This window comes from Bombina bombina, chromosome 2 (genome assembly GCF_027579735.1).
Source record: "Bombina bombina isolate aBomBom1 chromosome 2, aBomBom1.pri, whole genome shotgun sequence".
Taxonomy (NCBI): Eukaryota; Metazoa; Chordata; class Amphibia; order Anura; family Bombinatoridae; genus Bombina; species Bombina bombina.
The window spans coordinates 547,965,126-547,982,149 of record NC_069500.1 but is presented as its reverse complement, the minus strand read 5'-3'; positions in this window follow the sequence as shown (position 1 = coordinate 547,982,149).

The following is a 17,024-nucleotide window of genomic DNA, read 5'->3' as shown; positions in this document are numbered from 1 at the left end:
GATCAATCACCCCACCCCGACTCAGAGCCAAAGTCAGGCAAAGATCCCCCGCATAGGCATAGGTAGAAGGCAGGGGAACAATATCGAGTTGCACAGCCATGGGCTGTGGGTCTACCATCTGACCTCGTTGAGCCATCAACGCCATCTTAGCACTTCTCCCCAAGCCTCTCTGCTGTGTATTATTCCACTGGTCCGCAACGTCCACTTCAGTCTGCCCAGCCTTCCTTAGGGGTGTAAAAGCCCCGGATTCCCCAGCAGTAGAATTCAGAGCCTTACACTCGGCAGTGACTTGCTGACAGACCAGTATTAAGTTATCTAACCTGTCGCACATCCGCCGTTCAAAGTCATCCATGAGGTTTTGCAGGGCCTTGTACATCTTGGCAATATTAGTAAATCCCGGCAATGCACAGACAGTAACAATGAGTGGAGATCTGTTAGGGTAGGTCACTGAGCAGTTGATATGGAGATCTCGTAGTGATCTCTGATAACCCGGTTCCCCGGGGGGGGGGTGCTGAGAATTCTTTCCACAGGAGCCACCAGAAACTCTCAGCAGTCCAGTCTGGGGAGCTCTAATCCAGAATATATTTATTATCCAGTGCAGCAGAACGTCCTCTATGTCTTAAGACACCTTTCTGTTGTCGGATGGCTTGTAAGGGCTAGATTACAAGGTGGATTGTAAATCTTTTCTTTAGAGCTCTCAGTTTTGCGGCCATCTTCAGCCATAGCCCGGACACGCCGAGAGCCTCATTTCACATTTTAACAAACATTTTCACAATTTAAATTAAACTAAAACATCACAGTTTAACACCATGGTACACTGTCAGAGAAAAATATGACAAAATTGTACCTTTAGGGGAACAATAGCTTGTCACTGGGGCAGTACCCTCAAAGGTACACCCGCTGTACCCTTTAACATGAGTACAAATTAGTACCCTTGCAGATTGTACCTTTCAAAGGCAAATATGTACCTTTGGTGTCTAGATTGGACCTCAGTGTTATTGTACCCTTAAAAAATGGTGCAAATCTGGCCTTTTAAGGGTACTGCCCCAGAGACAAGCTCTTTGTACCTCATCATGGCAAATTTGTACTTAACACAGCATATTACAAATGCTGTTCCATTAGATTTATTATATAACATTCAACTATGCATTCATTTAATGTGTACTTTTTCAGACAGTATAACTATAGCCACTACTACTACTAGTTTGGATACTGTAGCTATATAGCAAATTAAAAGGCTGTTACAAAACCACCTGAAAGAATCAGGCTAAACAACCAGTTCCTAAGGAATAAATCAACTTGTTGAGTATCACTCTGTACTAGACTCTAAAAACACCCCATTTAATTTAGGGTGACATGCCACATAAAACATAAATATATAGAAAACATATAGAAAACAACATAATAATAAAATATAACTCTAACGAAAATAAGGGGGATTCGGGGGAGGGATAAACAATAAAACTCACGACCATACATTAAATTGTCACTCTATGCAACATATATGCAAATTAGTCTATTTCCCTAGTACACAATTTGGTGATGAACCTGCTACCAATAGATGGAGCTGTGTTACACATGTCAAGGAACTTTCAACCAATAGATGGTGCAATGGTGTGTTACACAATATCCATGTATGTGACTGGGGAACCGTTACAATTTTATTTTATTTTTAAAACTGGTTCTTAAACAGCTCTTATTTATTTTATAGAGTTTAAAACAATTTGTTTTCTTTGTAATTTTAGTTAATACATTTGCTTTATGTTTAAGAGTTAACATCTTGATGCTCTAAATATAAACATTAAAATGTTAAGTGCTTGTTTGCTATTTAGAACCAGCTACATATCATCATTAAATATATGAGTTATTAAGTTTTTTTTTATTTGCTTTGCCCGCTTCTTGCATATTACTAACAACAATTGAACATTTGCTGTACACATGTATGTTGCATTCGTTTTGTGTCACTGTCAGTTATGTGGATATGAATAATTGAGATGCACAAATTATATGGACTTTCAGGGTTTGACAGCCTTGAACCACCCACCCCCTTAACCTTTTAGTCACACAAGTGATTGTACCTTTTTGTGGGGATTAAATGGTACAGACATGGACCCTTTGACAGTTGGAAACATATTTGTACCTTATTTACAGCTAAATGGTACATATTAGTTCTTTAAGGTGTAATTATAATCCATTGAGGGTACAACCACAGCAGTTGTACCTTAAGTGTTCACAAACGGACCCCAACCGTACCCTTTTTTCTGACAGTGTACACACTCAGACATAAAATATTATCAACTGAAAGTTTGATCATGATTTAATTCCCCCCTCTATTAATAAAAAAATATGTTTTAATAGTTAAAAGTACAAGGGTTAACCAGGGACTTGTAATAAGTTTCTACTTAGCACTCATCATAGAAAGTATAACGATTGTTACTGCGAGCATGCCCAAGGTCACAATATTTTTTTTTCACATCCAACTTGTAATATTGATTATAGAGGAATAAATATCAAAATACCATGGTCACATTTTCAACTCTTGTGGTAACGATTGCACTCCACTTGTAATCTGGTCAAATATATTCATGCTATTGATTTGATGTGTAAACACTAAGGGCTCTATGTACAAAGCAGCGAGAGCTGCTTCAGTGCCCTTGAGGCGCAGGTTCGCACATGTGAGCCTGCTTCACGCAATGTAAGTAGCGGCAGTCATTAGAATGCTGCACCTTATACTCTCCACTACCTTTGAGGTGGCGGAGAGAAATCACTGAGAGCTTACCCGCTCTCAATGACTGACAGTCCCTTCACTCACGTAGTTGGTTGCGTGAATGAAGGGGCGGGCAAAACATACTCATCAGAGTGTGTAATGATACATCTGTTGATCCGCTGCCCGCATGCAGCGAAGGCAGACGGACAGCTTCACAAGTTGAAAAGCTGTCCACCCTCCTTTTAATATATGGGGCCCAATACATCTATTTGGTGATGTTTTGGCATGGAATTATCAAATTAATGTATTGGCTTGAAATAAAATAGTTTCTAATGTAATGTATATAAGCACAAACAGCAGATTATTGTATGCTCAAATATATCTTCTCTATAGGCCAACTAGTAATATCACCAATATTTAACTTCACTAACGACTTAACAGTTTAAGAAATTTTATGTACACTTCTTGTTCTAAGCAATTTTTAAATACATTTTATTACTGCTTTGTATACATGATTTAGATTAAATACAATTTATTTCTTAATTGTAGGCATAATTAAAAATTATGTTTACCTCTCCAATAAATGTATATTTTTATTTTTTATTTTCTTTTAATATCTACTTTTACATCTGATTTATTTAAAGTTTAATTGAATAATTTCAAAGACAAAAATACATTTTCCTAGCAATTTTCCTAGCAATTTAAAGTTGTAGATAATATTATTGAATAAGTTTTATCTCTTAGATTAATACATTTTTAAAGTAATAGTATATTATAGAATATATATATATATATACATATATATATATATATATACACTATATTTACTATAGTATTTATATATATATATATATATATATATATATATATATATATATATATATATATATATATATATATATATATATATATATATATATATATATAAAAAAGTGTAGGTGCACATTCAACCACTAGAGTCCACATGATTATGGCATATTTAAATATATACTTCAATTTGCTAAATATACTTACACTGTTCAAAATAAGATTGGGGATAAATATCTCACACAATAATATCGACATATATTTGAATTGCAAAGAATATTATCAGAAAAATATGCTTTTAAATAAAAATGGGATCTTAGTCACACAATATGATCATATTCTGCTAAGCCAGTCTACCACTTACAAGGTGTCCCAAAAATCAGACTGGTCCTATGCTAATCAGTATCCACACTGCAGCAAACTATGTCTATGCAGAGTTCATTAGCTATATATATATATATATATATATATATATATATATATATATATATATATATATATATATATATATATATATATATATATATATGACACAAATTTTAAACTGGAACACACCTGAACTGGGTGGTGTGCATTAACCAAAAGGAGGGTTTGGTCAGCTCCCTAATTAAAATTCTACAAAGGGTTTTTTTTGGTTAAGCACACCACAAAAAGACTATTTGCAACCTAGCACACACATTGTGGAAGTGCTACCTGGGTGACCAAACCCTTTGTAGAATTTTATTTAGGGAGCTGACCAAACCCTCCTTTTGGTTAATGCACACCACCCAGTTCAGGTGTGTTCCAGTTTAAAATTTGTGTCATATATATATATATATAGCTAATGAACTCTGCATAGACATAATTTGCTGCAGTGTGGATACTGATTAGCATAGGACCAGTCTGATTTTTGGGACACCTTGTAAGTGGTAGACTGGCTTAGCAGAATATGATCATATTGTGTGACTAAGATCCCATTTTTATTTAAAAGCATATTTTTCTGATAATATTCTTTGCAATTCAAATATATGTCGATATTATTGTGTGAGATATTTATCCCCAATCTTATTTTGAACAGTGTAAGTATATTTAGCAAATTGAAGTATATATTTAAATATGCCATAATCATGTGGACTCTAGTGGTTGAATGTGCACCTACACTTTTTTGTTCTTTTATCAACTAACCATTGTTTGGTCACCCAGGTAGCACTTCCACAATGTGTGTGCTAGGTTGCAAATAGTCTTTTTGTGGTGTGCTTAACCAAAAAAAACCCTTTGTAGAATTTTAATTAGGGAGCTGACCAAACCCTCCTTTTGGTTAATGCACACCACCCAGTTCAGGTGTGTTTCAGTTTAAAATTTGTGTCATATATATATATAGCTAATGAACTCTGCATAGACATAATTTGCTGCAGTGTGGATACTGATTAGCATAGGACCAGTCTGATTTTTGGGACACCTTGTAAGTGGTAGACTGGCTTAGCAGAATATGATCATATTGTGTGACTAAGATCCCATTTTTATTTAAAAGCATATTTTTCTGATAATATTCTTTGCAATTCAAATATATGTCGATATTATTGTGTGAGATATTTATCCCCAATCTTATTTTGAACAGTGTAAGTATATTTAGCAAATTGAAGTATATATTTAAATATGCCATAATCATGTGGACTCTAGTGGTTGAATGTGCACCTACACTTTTTTGTTCTTTTATCAATTAACCATTGTTTGGTCACCCAGGTAGCACTTCCACAATGTGTGTGCTAGGTTGCAAATAGTCTTTTTGTGGTGTGCTTAACCAAAAAAAACCCTTTGTAGAATTATATATATTTATATATATATATATATATATATATATATATATATATATATATATATATATATATATATATATATATATTATAGTATTTTATATATACTATATATATATATATATTATAGTATTTTATATATACTATATATATATATTATAGTATTTTATATATACTATATATATATATATATATATTATAGTATTTTATATATACTATATGTATATATTATAGTATTTTATATATACTATATATATATATATTATAGTATTTTATATATACTATATATATATATATATTATAGTATTTTATATATACTATATATATATTATAGTATTTTATATATATATATTTACTATAGTATTTTTTACTATAGTATTTTTGTTAAATATTACAAATTTTTCTCTGAAGTATGTATTTTTGACAAGCATTTTTATTATGTTGCATAGGAGCTCTGAGAATTATATTTATTTCCTGTACTATATATATATATATATATATATATATATATATATATATATACTGTATATATAATTTTCTTCAGAATATATACACTATATTTACTATAGTATATATAGTATTTAAAAAAATTTGTATGTTTATTATGTTGCATAACAGCTCTGAGAATTATATTTCTTTCCTATACTATATATATATATATATATATATATATATATATATATATATATATATATATATATATATATATATATATATATATATATATATATATACATACATATTGTATATAATTTTGCTCAGAATAGTAATTTTAATATTTCTTAGCAGTCCAATGCTTTTAATATTAAAATCCAAAAGTCATATGTGAATCTGATTTAAATCAGTCTATGGTAGAGCAACATTCTAGTACAATGACTAATGATTTCATGCTTCACTGCATATTCCAATGGCAGTAAGTGTGCATGTCTATATATACTACTTGTAAAATCTTATATAGACATAAAGCTAGAATTGATAATACTTAAAGTTTAATTATTTTTTCAGTATATATGATCACCTCTAAAGGTTACTCTTGCAGCTTTCAATAGTTGTAAATATGAAACAATTTGAAGAAAAGGTCAGAATTTTTTTTACTGAAAGGAACAGTTAGAGCTTATTGAACAAAGGTGTATGTTATTTATATATTATTATTTATTTTTTTTGGGGGGGGGGAGCCATTCATGCACATAAAAAAATATGTTAAATAAAAAAATCAATTGTTATCACAAACTGTTTAACACATATTAGCTTTTCATATTTGCTCTACAACTGTGCAGCTTGCCTTTGAAAAGAGAGGAATTTATGGGTAGCAGAAACAAAAATGTAATTTTTCTTTAGACAATCATATTGTATCATAAAGCAAGACCAGAACATAGTCTCTTTGAGGCAGTACTATATATATTTTTGGTCAGGTCGTCTAATGAGAGAAAATGAAATTTAGCCTGTTTGCTGTAACAATGTGATTGAATTGGATATTTGAAATTATATACAATTGGATATTTGAAATGATATACGGTAAATCTTATTTTAAAGTAAATACAATAAATTATTTCAACCATAACTTTAAAGGGAGAAAACAGGATCTAATGTTAGTAATACATTTAATCTAGAACAATAATACACAATCTGTTGCATTTAGGAACACCCTTAACTATTTGACACCTCTAATTTATTTTAAAAATTCACTCTAATGACTTTATTGATTTTCTACAATGATACAAAAGTGAACATAAGATATAAAACATAATATATGTCGGGGGCGGAGCTTGGCCACGCAGGCGAATGGCTGTGTATTGAGTAAGCTCCTGAATCCACTAGCAATACAATCTTATAAAAATGGCACTTTCCTAATATATTTCCCCTAAAAAGTGTGGGATAACTTGGTCTAACAAAACGCCTGACAAGTCTCTATATTTTTGGCATGTTTTTATCACTTTGACTGCAAGAAAGATTTGGTGCGGTGAGGGCCTGGAACGGCGCGAAGACTGAGGCCTGCATTCCCTAAAGTGAACTGCCTGCGGGAGAACAGTGTGCATCTGACCGGAGCCTATAATCAACAGACTACCGCAAGTAAGGAGAGCGAGGAGGCCTAACTACAAACTCAGCATTCGGGTAAGATACCTGTTTGAAGGCTGGCAAAGAGAAAACGCGCACAACACCCTCAGTGTACACACTCCGCCATGCGCACACACACGGCTTAACGCCGCAGCAGTGCAACGACGACACGGTCCTATACACCTAGTCACACGGCACCATTGCTAATTAAGGACTGATCACATCTGCCCCTTTACACCCACTGTATCCTGAATATTAATAGAGCGCAGCTCTCCTTCTAGCTGCCTGGCTACAGATATAAATAAACAAAGTGGGCATACCTGGTAATTAAGAGAGCGGAGGTTAGAAAAAGTAACTCCATCGCGGCAACTGAACTTGTACTACAGCTCTAATTGATTCTACAAATATCTACTGAACGCTCTAATAAAAGGAGAGTGAGAGGAGGGTGATGAGCGGCCCTGAATATCACTTTCACACACTTAGAAAGTCTGGCAGTGTCTCTATCCTTAACAGGCCTGTGAGTGTATGGGACATCTGGGGGTAGAAAATAGAAAATAATAGGTTTAAACATCACTCCTAAGATAAAATAAGAATCAATGTGCCCTCCATAAGTTGTAACATTTGGGCAGACAACCAGAATAATTTAATTATACAGACAGAAAGATAAGGAAAAAAGAGTGCATCTTCAAGCAAGAGACCATTCAGATATGCCTGGCAAGAAGAATTTAAATAAACCAGATAAAGGCACTCCACTTCGCACTTTAAGTGGATACTTAAAACAGGCTGAACAATCCACCCCAGCACCCACAGGAGACATGGAAATTGAAATCACACAACCATCCCAGAATCCATTAGATATGCAGACTGCACACCATATAACAAGAGAGGATCTACAGCATTTATCCTCAAAAGAGGACATTAGAAATGCAGTAAAAGAAATGCGCGACATGTTTAATGATCTCAAAAAGGACATAAATTTACTTGATAATAGACTGTCGCAATCTGAGACAAAACAAGCTAATACCAACACTACAGTAACGCAAATGCAGTTAGAGATTCAGCAACAATCTGAAACTATACAATTTCTATCTGAAAAAATGGAAGATCTGGACAACAGGGGGCGCCGAAATAATTTAAGAATCAGAGGAGCATCGGAAACAGTCCACCCCCCAGCCATAGAAGGGTACCTGCAGAGTTTGTTCCGTACCCTTAAAAATACACCATCATCCCCTGATATACCACTAGAACGGGCTCACAGGGCCTTGCGGGCAAAACCACCACCCAAAGCACCCCCTAGAGACATAATAGTCCGCTTCTTAAATTTCAAAGATAAGGAAGAAATACTTCAATGTGCACGCACCATGCAACAGGTTCAACATGCAGGGGAGACCCTACAGATCTTTTCTGATCTCTCACCAGCTACCCTGATGAAGAGGAGGGAGTTGACTCCCATAACAGCAAAGCTGAGAGCTAACAAGATCCCATACAGGTGGGGCTTTCCTGTGTCAATCATCGCCACACGAAATAACAAAACATCAATCTTCCGCCCAGGAAATGATGCCCAGGCCTTCCTAGAAAATCTGTTGACAGACAACAATAGAATACCACAGACAGAAGACTCAGACAGCTCTACATCGACACCATAACAAAGTGTAAAACCTGCACATACAACTTGCTGGAACAGTTTGATATACTGTTGATATGATGCAGTCCTGTATCCTTTTCTTTCTTATAATTTCTGATTTAGTGACTTGGGGGGTGATGGTACCCCCTTTTCATTATAAAAGTTATGCTGAGTGTGGGGATCCATGACCAGACTATCTACTAAAGTTTTATTGTTTATTGTTGAGCTCCCTATGCTTAAAGGTTATATATGCTTCTGTCTCATGCCATTGATATGAGAAAAATTACGCAACAAGGTTATTGTTTAAAAAATGTTCATGTTTTATTCAATTAGGCATTCTTTCAGCATATAAGTTATAACGTATTGCCAAGTTTCCACTGCTTTCCCTTCCCTCCCCACCCTTCCTCCAATTTTCCTGTCTCTCTTACATCTCTCCCACACCCTACCCTCTTTTTTCCCTCCCTTTCCCCTTGCACCTATCCAATCCATCCTCCCCCATACTCATCACCCACCCCTCTTCTTCCATCACCCTCTTGCCACCCCCTCACCCCCATTCTTCCCCTTCTATCTCAAAATTTAGGGAACATTGACACATATAGTTCTACAGAACAGTTCACTAGGCCATTAGCTTGACTCAACTCAATATCTTTTTTTTTGGAGACAATGTTCTGAAGGATGATGTTATTCCTTCCTTCTGGGTCAGGCTGAGTTTAATGATTATTGGTTTAAAGTGGATTCTAATATCTCAATGTTTACCGGTGTATTTCTTTTGATCAAAGTTTACATGTATTGTTGATTCATGTCACTGATACGGTCAAATTAAGGCAATAATGTTAATGTTTAAATGTGTTTTTGTCTCGCTCAAATAAGCATTGCTTCTGAATAAGATTTCTTGACATGTCATTGAGTTTCCCTTGCTCATTCCCTCCCCTTTCATTCTAACTGTATTTTTAACCCTCCCTCCTCCTTCTCGCTCCCTCTTTCTCCCCTTCTTATTTCAGCCCTTATCCACACTCCTCCCTCCTCCCCCACCCCCCCCCCTTTTTTTTTTTTTTTCCCCTCTTGTTTTTCCCCCTACCCTCCTTCATCCCCCCATAAAGCTTCTCCCCCTTTTGTTTGTCCTCTCCACCTTTAACCAACTTCTCAAATCAAATCCCCTATACCGGCCCCTTCCCCCTCCTTTTCACCTCCAGTGCCATATTTAAAATGCTCCTAAGACCTTGATTCCAATAGGTCTGGGTAAACTGTTAATGACATGATAAAGATTGTATTTGCTAAAGGATTACTTTCCCTGTCTCACCTCTCCAACTGAACGAGTGGTTTATCTTAACGGCTCGAGCAGTTGTTGTTTCCTTCTTTCGGAGGTTCTTATCTTCTTAATCTTATAGTCTACTCTTTATTTCCTTTCACTATCTGAATATTCTCAGGTAATAATGTTTTTTTAAAAATTTACATTTGGTTTTAACAGACCTTCTCTTTTTATTTCTTTCCCTTTTTTTTTTTTTTTTTTTTTTTTTTTTTTCTTCTTCCCTTCTTCTCTTCCCCTTCCTACCCTTTAACCACCCCCTATTATCCCGGCATAAGGATGGCACCCTCACAAAGTAAATTTACCTTTCATAGCCTAAATTTTACCACGATTAATGCAAAGGGACTTAATGATCCGGGCAAAAGATCGATTGCTATGAGAGAACTTGGTAAGCTACATAGTCACATAATTTTCCTCCAAGAGACCCATTTTCGGAAGGGCAAAGAACCAAAATTGAACCCTAGACAATATCCCACGGCAGTATTTGCCTCAGGTAACAATAAGAAAGGGGGAGTGGGCATTCTGGTTCACCAGTCTGTCCCTCTAAAAATCACCCATACCGAGAAAGACCCTGACGGCAGATTCCTACTCCTGACAGGTACACTATACGACCACCCACTGACGTTAGCCACACTGTATGCGCCAAACTTAGAACAACACCACTTTATAAAAAAAGTAGCGAAGCTTGTTCTGGATTTAGCTAAAGGACCGGTCTTCCTTTCAGGAGACCTCAACACACCACTTGATGCGAGTATGGACACCTCTAATGGTTCATCCAGCATACCCAGTAAAACTATTAAATCTATCAAAACAACCATAGCAGACTTGCAGCTCCATGACGTTTGGAGAGCTGTACATCCGACAGACAAAGACTACACTTTCTTTTCACCACCCCATAACAAATATTCCCGCATTGACTACTTTCTATTCGATTCGGTTGGGTTGGATATGGTTAGTAATTCCACAATTGGTCCAATTACATGGTCAGACCATGCCCCTCTCACCTGTAACATACAATGGCCTGACATACCTCCCACAGCCTATATCTGGAGGCTGGATGAATTTCTCTTAGAGAACCCTGAAGTTAAAGCAGATATACAGAGTTCCCTCTCAGACTATTTATTACACAATGATCCCTCGGACACATCACTCACATCCTTCTGGGAGGCACATAAATGTGTTATCCGTGGCATATTCCTTAAGCACAAGGCAAGGCTAGTCAGAATGCATAATCATAAACACAAACAGATTTTAGATAACATCACACAGCTCGAAACTATACATAAACGCGATCCTACAAATAAGGAGGTTTTTAAGACTTTAGAAGACGCTAAAAAACAACTTCGACAATATCAACTGGAGACATTGCACCGCAAACTGATGACTGCAAAACAACATTATTATGAGGGAGGTAATAAACCAGGCAAACTACTAGCTAGAAGTATACGAAGGCAACAACTAAAATCATACATCCATTACATCCAAAGTACTGATGGCACAATACTGAAAAGCAGTAAACAGATAGCACACTCCTTCCATACTTACTACAATAATTTGTACAATATCTCTCCCATGCAAGAGGACGGTCACAGGGCTAATGCTACACTGAGCAGACAGACGGAGATAGACGACTATCTAGCCTCAATAAACCTTTCACAACTAGAAGATATGGACAGGGACTCTCTTGACGCCCCTATTTCCATGGAGGAGCTCTCCCAGGCTATAAAAGATTTCCCTGGCGGGAAGAGTCCTGGTCCTGATGGGTTTACCCCTAGGTACTACGGGATTTTCCTGGATGCTTTGGGCCCCCATATGCTGGCTCTGTTCAATTCGCTCATTCATAATCCCACGCTTACGAGCTCATTGTTGGAAGCTCACATTGCGGTCATACCCAAACCGGGCAAGCCCCCTACTTCTCCAGCCAACTTCCGACCAATATCGTTACTTAATTCGGACATGAAGGTCTTTGCTAAGATCTTAGCAAGAAGACTTAATAAATTTCTCCCAGCTCTGATCCACTCTGACCAGGTTGGCTTTATACCTGGTCGAGAAGCGCGAGATAATACCAATAAGGTGATACAATCGATTAGCCACGCTCGAAATATGGGTATTCCAATGGTTCTTTTCTCGACCGACGCAGAGAAGGCCTTCGACCGGGTCGACTGGCTCTTCCTGCGTCGAGTCATGAAGGCAATGAATTTTGGGGATTCGTTCATAAATATGACATTCGCTCTATACTCAGCCCCAAATGCCCGGGTTAGGGTGAACGGCACATTGTCGGATGCTCTCAAAATCACAAATGGGACCAGGCAGGGGTGTCCTCTGTCACCACTCCTTTTTGCATTATCCATTGAGGCGTTGGCGCAAACAATTAGAAGGAATCCAAAGATAACAGGAGTTGGTGTGGGAGACTTTGAAATCAAACAGGCGCTTTACGCGGATGATATTCTGTATACCCTCACTGAAGCGGAAACTTCGGTTCCGGAACTCCTACGTGAATTTGAACGGTACGGAAATCTTTCCAATTTCCATCTAAATTTATCTAAGTCTGAGATGCTAAACATTAACACCCCCAGAGAACATATTCAATCTTTAGTTTCAAATCATAATATTTCTTTGGCCCTTACCAAAATAAAATATCTAGGGATTTACCTGACTGCTAACCCATCTGATCTATTTAAAAATAATTATTTAACCCTGAGGCGTGATCTAATTAATGATTTATCATCCTGGAAAAATAAAATGTTATCGTGGCTGGGAAAGATCAGTTTGATCAAAATGAATATCCTGCCGCGCATATTGTACTTATTACAAACAGTTCCTATATCACTACCGAGCGACTATCTTGCACAAATGCAACGCTCTCTGGAGCAGTTTGTTTGGCACGGTAAGAGACCTAGGATCTCTAGAAAGACTCTATACCTCCCCAGAGAAAGGGGGGGATTGGGGTTCCCTGAGCTGTCTAAATATAGGCGAGCCATACTTTTACAAAGACTAGTTGAGTGGTCTCGAAACTTACCACATAAACAATGGGTTAGACTTGATGGTCAAATCTTTAAACGACTTAACGTCGGCGCTTTGGCATGGATCCCCGCACAGAGCCGCCCCAAATTGATTTACAAATACCACTTAACTATCACAACCTTTCAGGAATGGGATAGAGTGATTGCCACTAGCACCCATATTTCATCGGCCTACTCCCCGATGACACCAATCATAGAGAACCCTGAGCTTCCATACCATGTCTTGGGATCTCGCCTAGGCTCTAGTTACAGCCTCCGCGATGGCATATTACACTTCGCATTAGATGCAGGTAAACTACGAACGATGAATGAGTTATTTGAGCGTCATGGAGAGCTCTTCCAATCCTGGCTCAGATATCATCAGCTCTCGCACTATCTGAGATACCATAAATGCAGGGGAAGTTTTGACAGAGAGCTTACTTCTTTTGAGGCCCTCTGTGTGGAACACACTCCGCCTAGGCGGCTGATTTCTAAGGTATATAAACTCCTGCTTTTACCACCAGGATTGCAGTTACCCACGTATACATCGATGTGGTGCAATGACCTTAACAATACAATAGATGAGGATGAATGGTTTAAGGCGTTTACTTTAACTAAACGATCCTCAGTCTCGGCGGTGGTACAGGAGATCCACCTCAAATTTATGACTAGGTGGTACTATACCCCGGCAAAATTACATAGACTCTTTCCGACAGCGAGCTCCCTATGTTGGAGGGGCTGCGGTTACCCTGGCACGCTTCTCCACATCTGGTGGGCATGCCCCAGAATACAGGGCTACTGGCAGGCTGTGTTCGGGGACATGTCAAGTAGGCTACAGATTTCTATTCCTAACACACCTGAAACTTTGCTACTTCTACGCCTGCCCAAGGTCAGGGATGACACTACTAGGGCACTTATGCTGATTATGCTGACTGGAGCCAAAAGGCTTATTCCTCAAGGGTGGAAGTCCTCACGGGTTCCAACCCTCGATGAATGGCAAGCCGCGGTGGAAGACCTGTTAAATTTGGAGAAACTACATTATATGAAAATTAAAAAACCTGCAACACATGAGACGATGCTAGCCATTTGGAAAGGCACAGCACCCTAATGGACATTAATACGCTGGTTAACACTCACTTTACACATGACTACTCCCCGTGAAACTGATTAGTAAACACACTCCCCTCTCCCTTTTTCCCAGGATGACCCCCCCTTCCCCCTCCCCCTTTTTTTTTTTTTTTTTTTTTTCTTTCTTCTTTTCTTTCTTTCCTGATCCTTTCTGAGCTTATTACTTTCTTTATAAGTTCATTTCTGATTTGACTATCACGAAACTGATTTATATTCTAAATCTATTAAAAATGTAAAATTACCAAGCTTTGTCAAAATGTTCTGATCTAAGGACTAATACAGACATTCATTATTTTGGTTTGAGAACATCCAATCTACTCGTCGGGTGGAAATTCTTTCCTGCCCCTACTCTCTGTTTATATATTGACTTATGACACTAGTGGGCTGATGGAGTTTGTTTGCTTTTGTATGTTCCATCCCTCCTTTTGTTCAAAGAATTGTATTGTACAACAACGTTTCTTACTACTGTATTGGTGACAAAATGCTACTAATAAAGCTTGTTTGAAAAACAAAAAAAAAAAAAACATAATATATGTCATTAAATATTTCAATGTTACAAAGTCAATGTTCAAAAAAGAACAAATTTGGAATTTTTCAAATTCTATTGCTTATTCTGTTACACCAGTAGCTGAGGGATATGACTCTTCAGAAAGAGTCAATACTGTGTTTAATAATTACAGGTCAAGACGTTAGTCATTCCTGTCTTAAGATAATGTTCTAAATTATGTATGTAATAATGTGACTTTCAGGAGGCTGAAACCTTGAGAAATTAAGTTTTTGTGCTCTGTATCTAGCTTGTGTCATGAGCTGTCATTATCTAGAGAGAGGACCATGTGTAGTGATTTTCCTCACACCGAGCAAAGTGCAAATGTATACTGTAAGTTAAAGGGACAGTAAACAGGTAGAGATTTTACATAAAATGTTTAGTTATGTGTAAGCATGTGCTAATGCTAATTTGTTAATGAAACAGGGATATTAGTTTTGTTTCCACAAAATGAATATCGGAATGAATGCACCCCAAAAATTAAAGAAAATAAATAAATACTGACAATGTTCATCAGTATTTATTAAATTCCATTAAATGGTGAAAATACTTACCTTTAGCGTGCTGAGAGCTATGCAAACCCACTTCTCTTCTTCACAGAGCTTCAGCCACGCTAATAGGAGACTGATCACAACAGCTCCCAGGGCCTGCACTAAAGAAAAATGTCCTTTAGTGCAGGCCTCGAGAGCCGCTGCGCTAAGCCTCCTATTAGTGTGACTGGGGCTCTGTTAAGTAGAGGAGCGGGCTAGTGCAGCTCCCCAGCACACTAAAGGTAAATATAAAGCTACAGGTGACCATTTACATTCATTTAACGAAAACAAATGTAAATGTTTAACAAATATTTAGTATTTGCTTTATGTAAAACAAAACAAATACCGAACAGCACAGACAACAAATATTCAGGTGGAATTAATTTAACTGAATATTCATTCTTAAAAATTTGCTATGCATGTCATGGCATTAAAGCCCAGCGCTGTTAGTGCAACATGGAACATCATAATGGCATTAAGGGGTTAAAATGCAATATTCTTACAGTTATAGAAATACAGCACAGATAACCCCCATTCAGTACAGTAAGAATGAGGTTGGAAGTCCGAACTGTGGGTTTTTGAAATCATGGTCTTAACAGTGGTTTTTTAAATTTAAGTCCGTACAGAGAGTTCTGCAACTTTGAATTACTGTATCTTATATTTCATGATTTACGGTGTTGAAATCTTTTTTAAGAAATGTGAGATTCTTATTAAGGAAAATGTTGACAAAAGGAAGATGAGGTTTTCTTAATATATTAAAAAATACTTTTAACTTATTAAAAGTTTTTAAAAAAAACATCTTTGATTAAACATTCCCAGTTTACCCATAGTGCCAATATATAAATGGCATTCAGTTTATTTAACAGTGTAAGGTCCTGAGGTGAGGCAGGAGCCACTCTACACATACCCAGCCTCAGACTCTGTAGAGTGCTGGGAGCCCCACTGTCTTGAGAAGTGGAGCCTGTGTGCACTCTGAAGTTGGAGAGACTACTGCTGTGAAGGGCTGGACCCATACTAAGGGAGCTTCAGCTTAGTACATCCAGCATCCTGTCACTTTAGAACTTTAGTGTTGGTGAGTGTGTTAAGTTTAGCACTTTTTATATTATTTTATCGCAAGTGACCTTGTTCCTGGTGTCAAGTTTTGAAATGTCACCTCTGACTCCTATTCAGTGATTGGTTATTTCATATCAAGACTAAGGCATTCCTGTTCTTAACTCTCTTCCTGGCCCTGACCCTGACAAGTTTTCTGGCTCATGCATTGTGTCTGATTCCTGTACTAAGATACATTATCTATGGACTAATTTATTGGTAAAAGACCTCTGGAACTTTCTGCTGGCTAAAGAGCCTGTTTTATCCTTCTTCAATGATGCCTGGTTCTGGACGGCTTTCCTGGTACTGCCCCTAGCCTATCTATGGATTAATCTACTGTCTCACTGACAAGTTCATTAACACTACCCTTTCTAATTGCAAAATGATACTGGATTTCAGTGAATGATATTCATTATTGCAGTCTTGAGTGTTGTTTTGG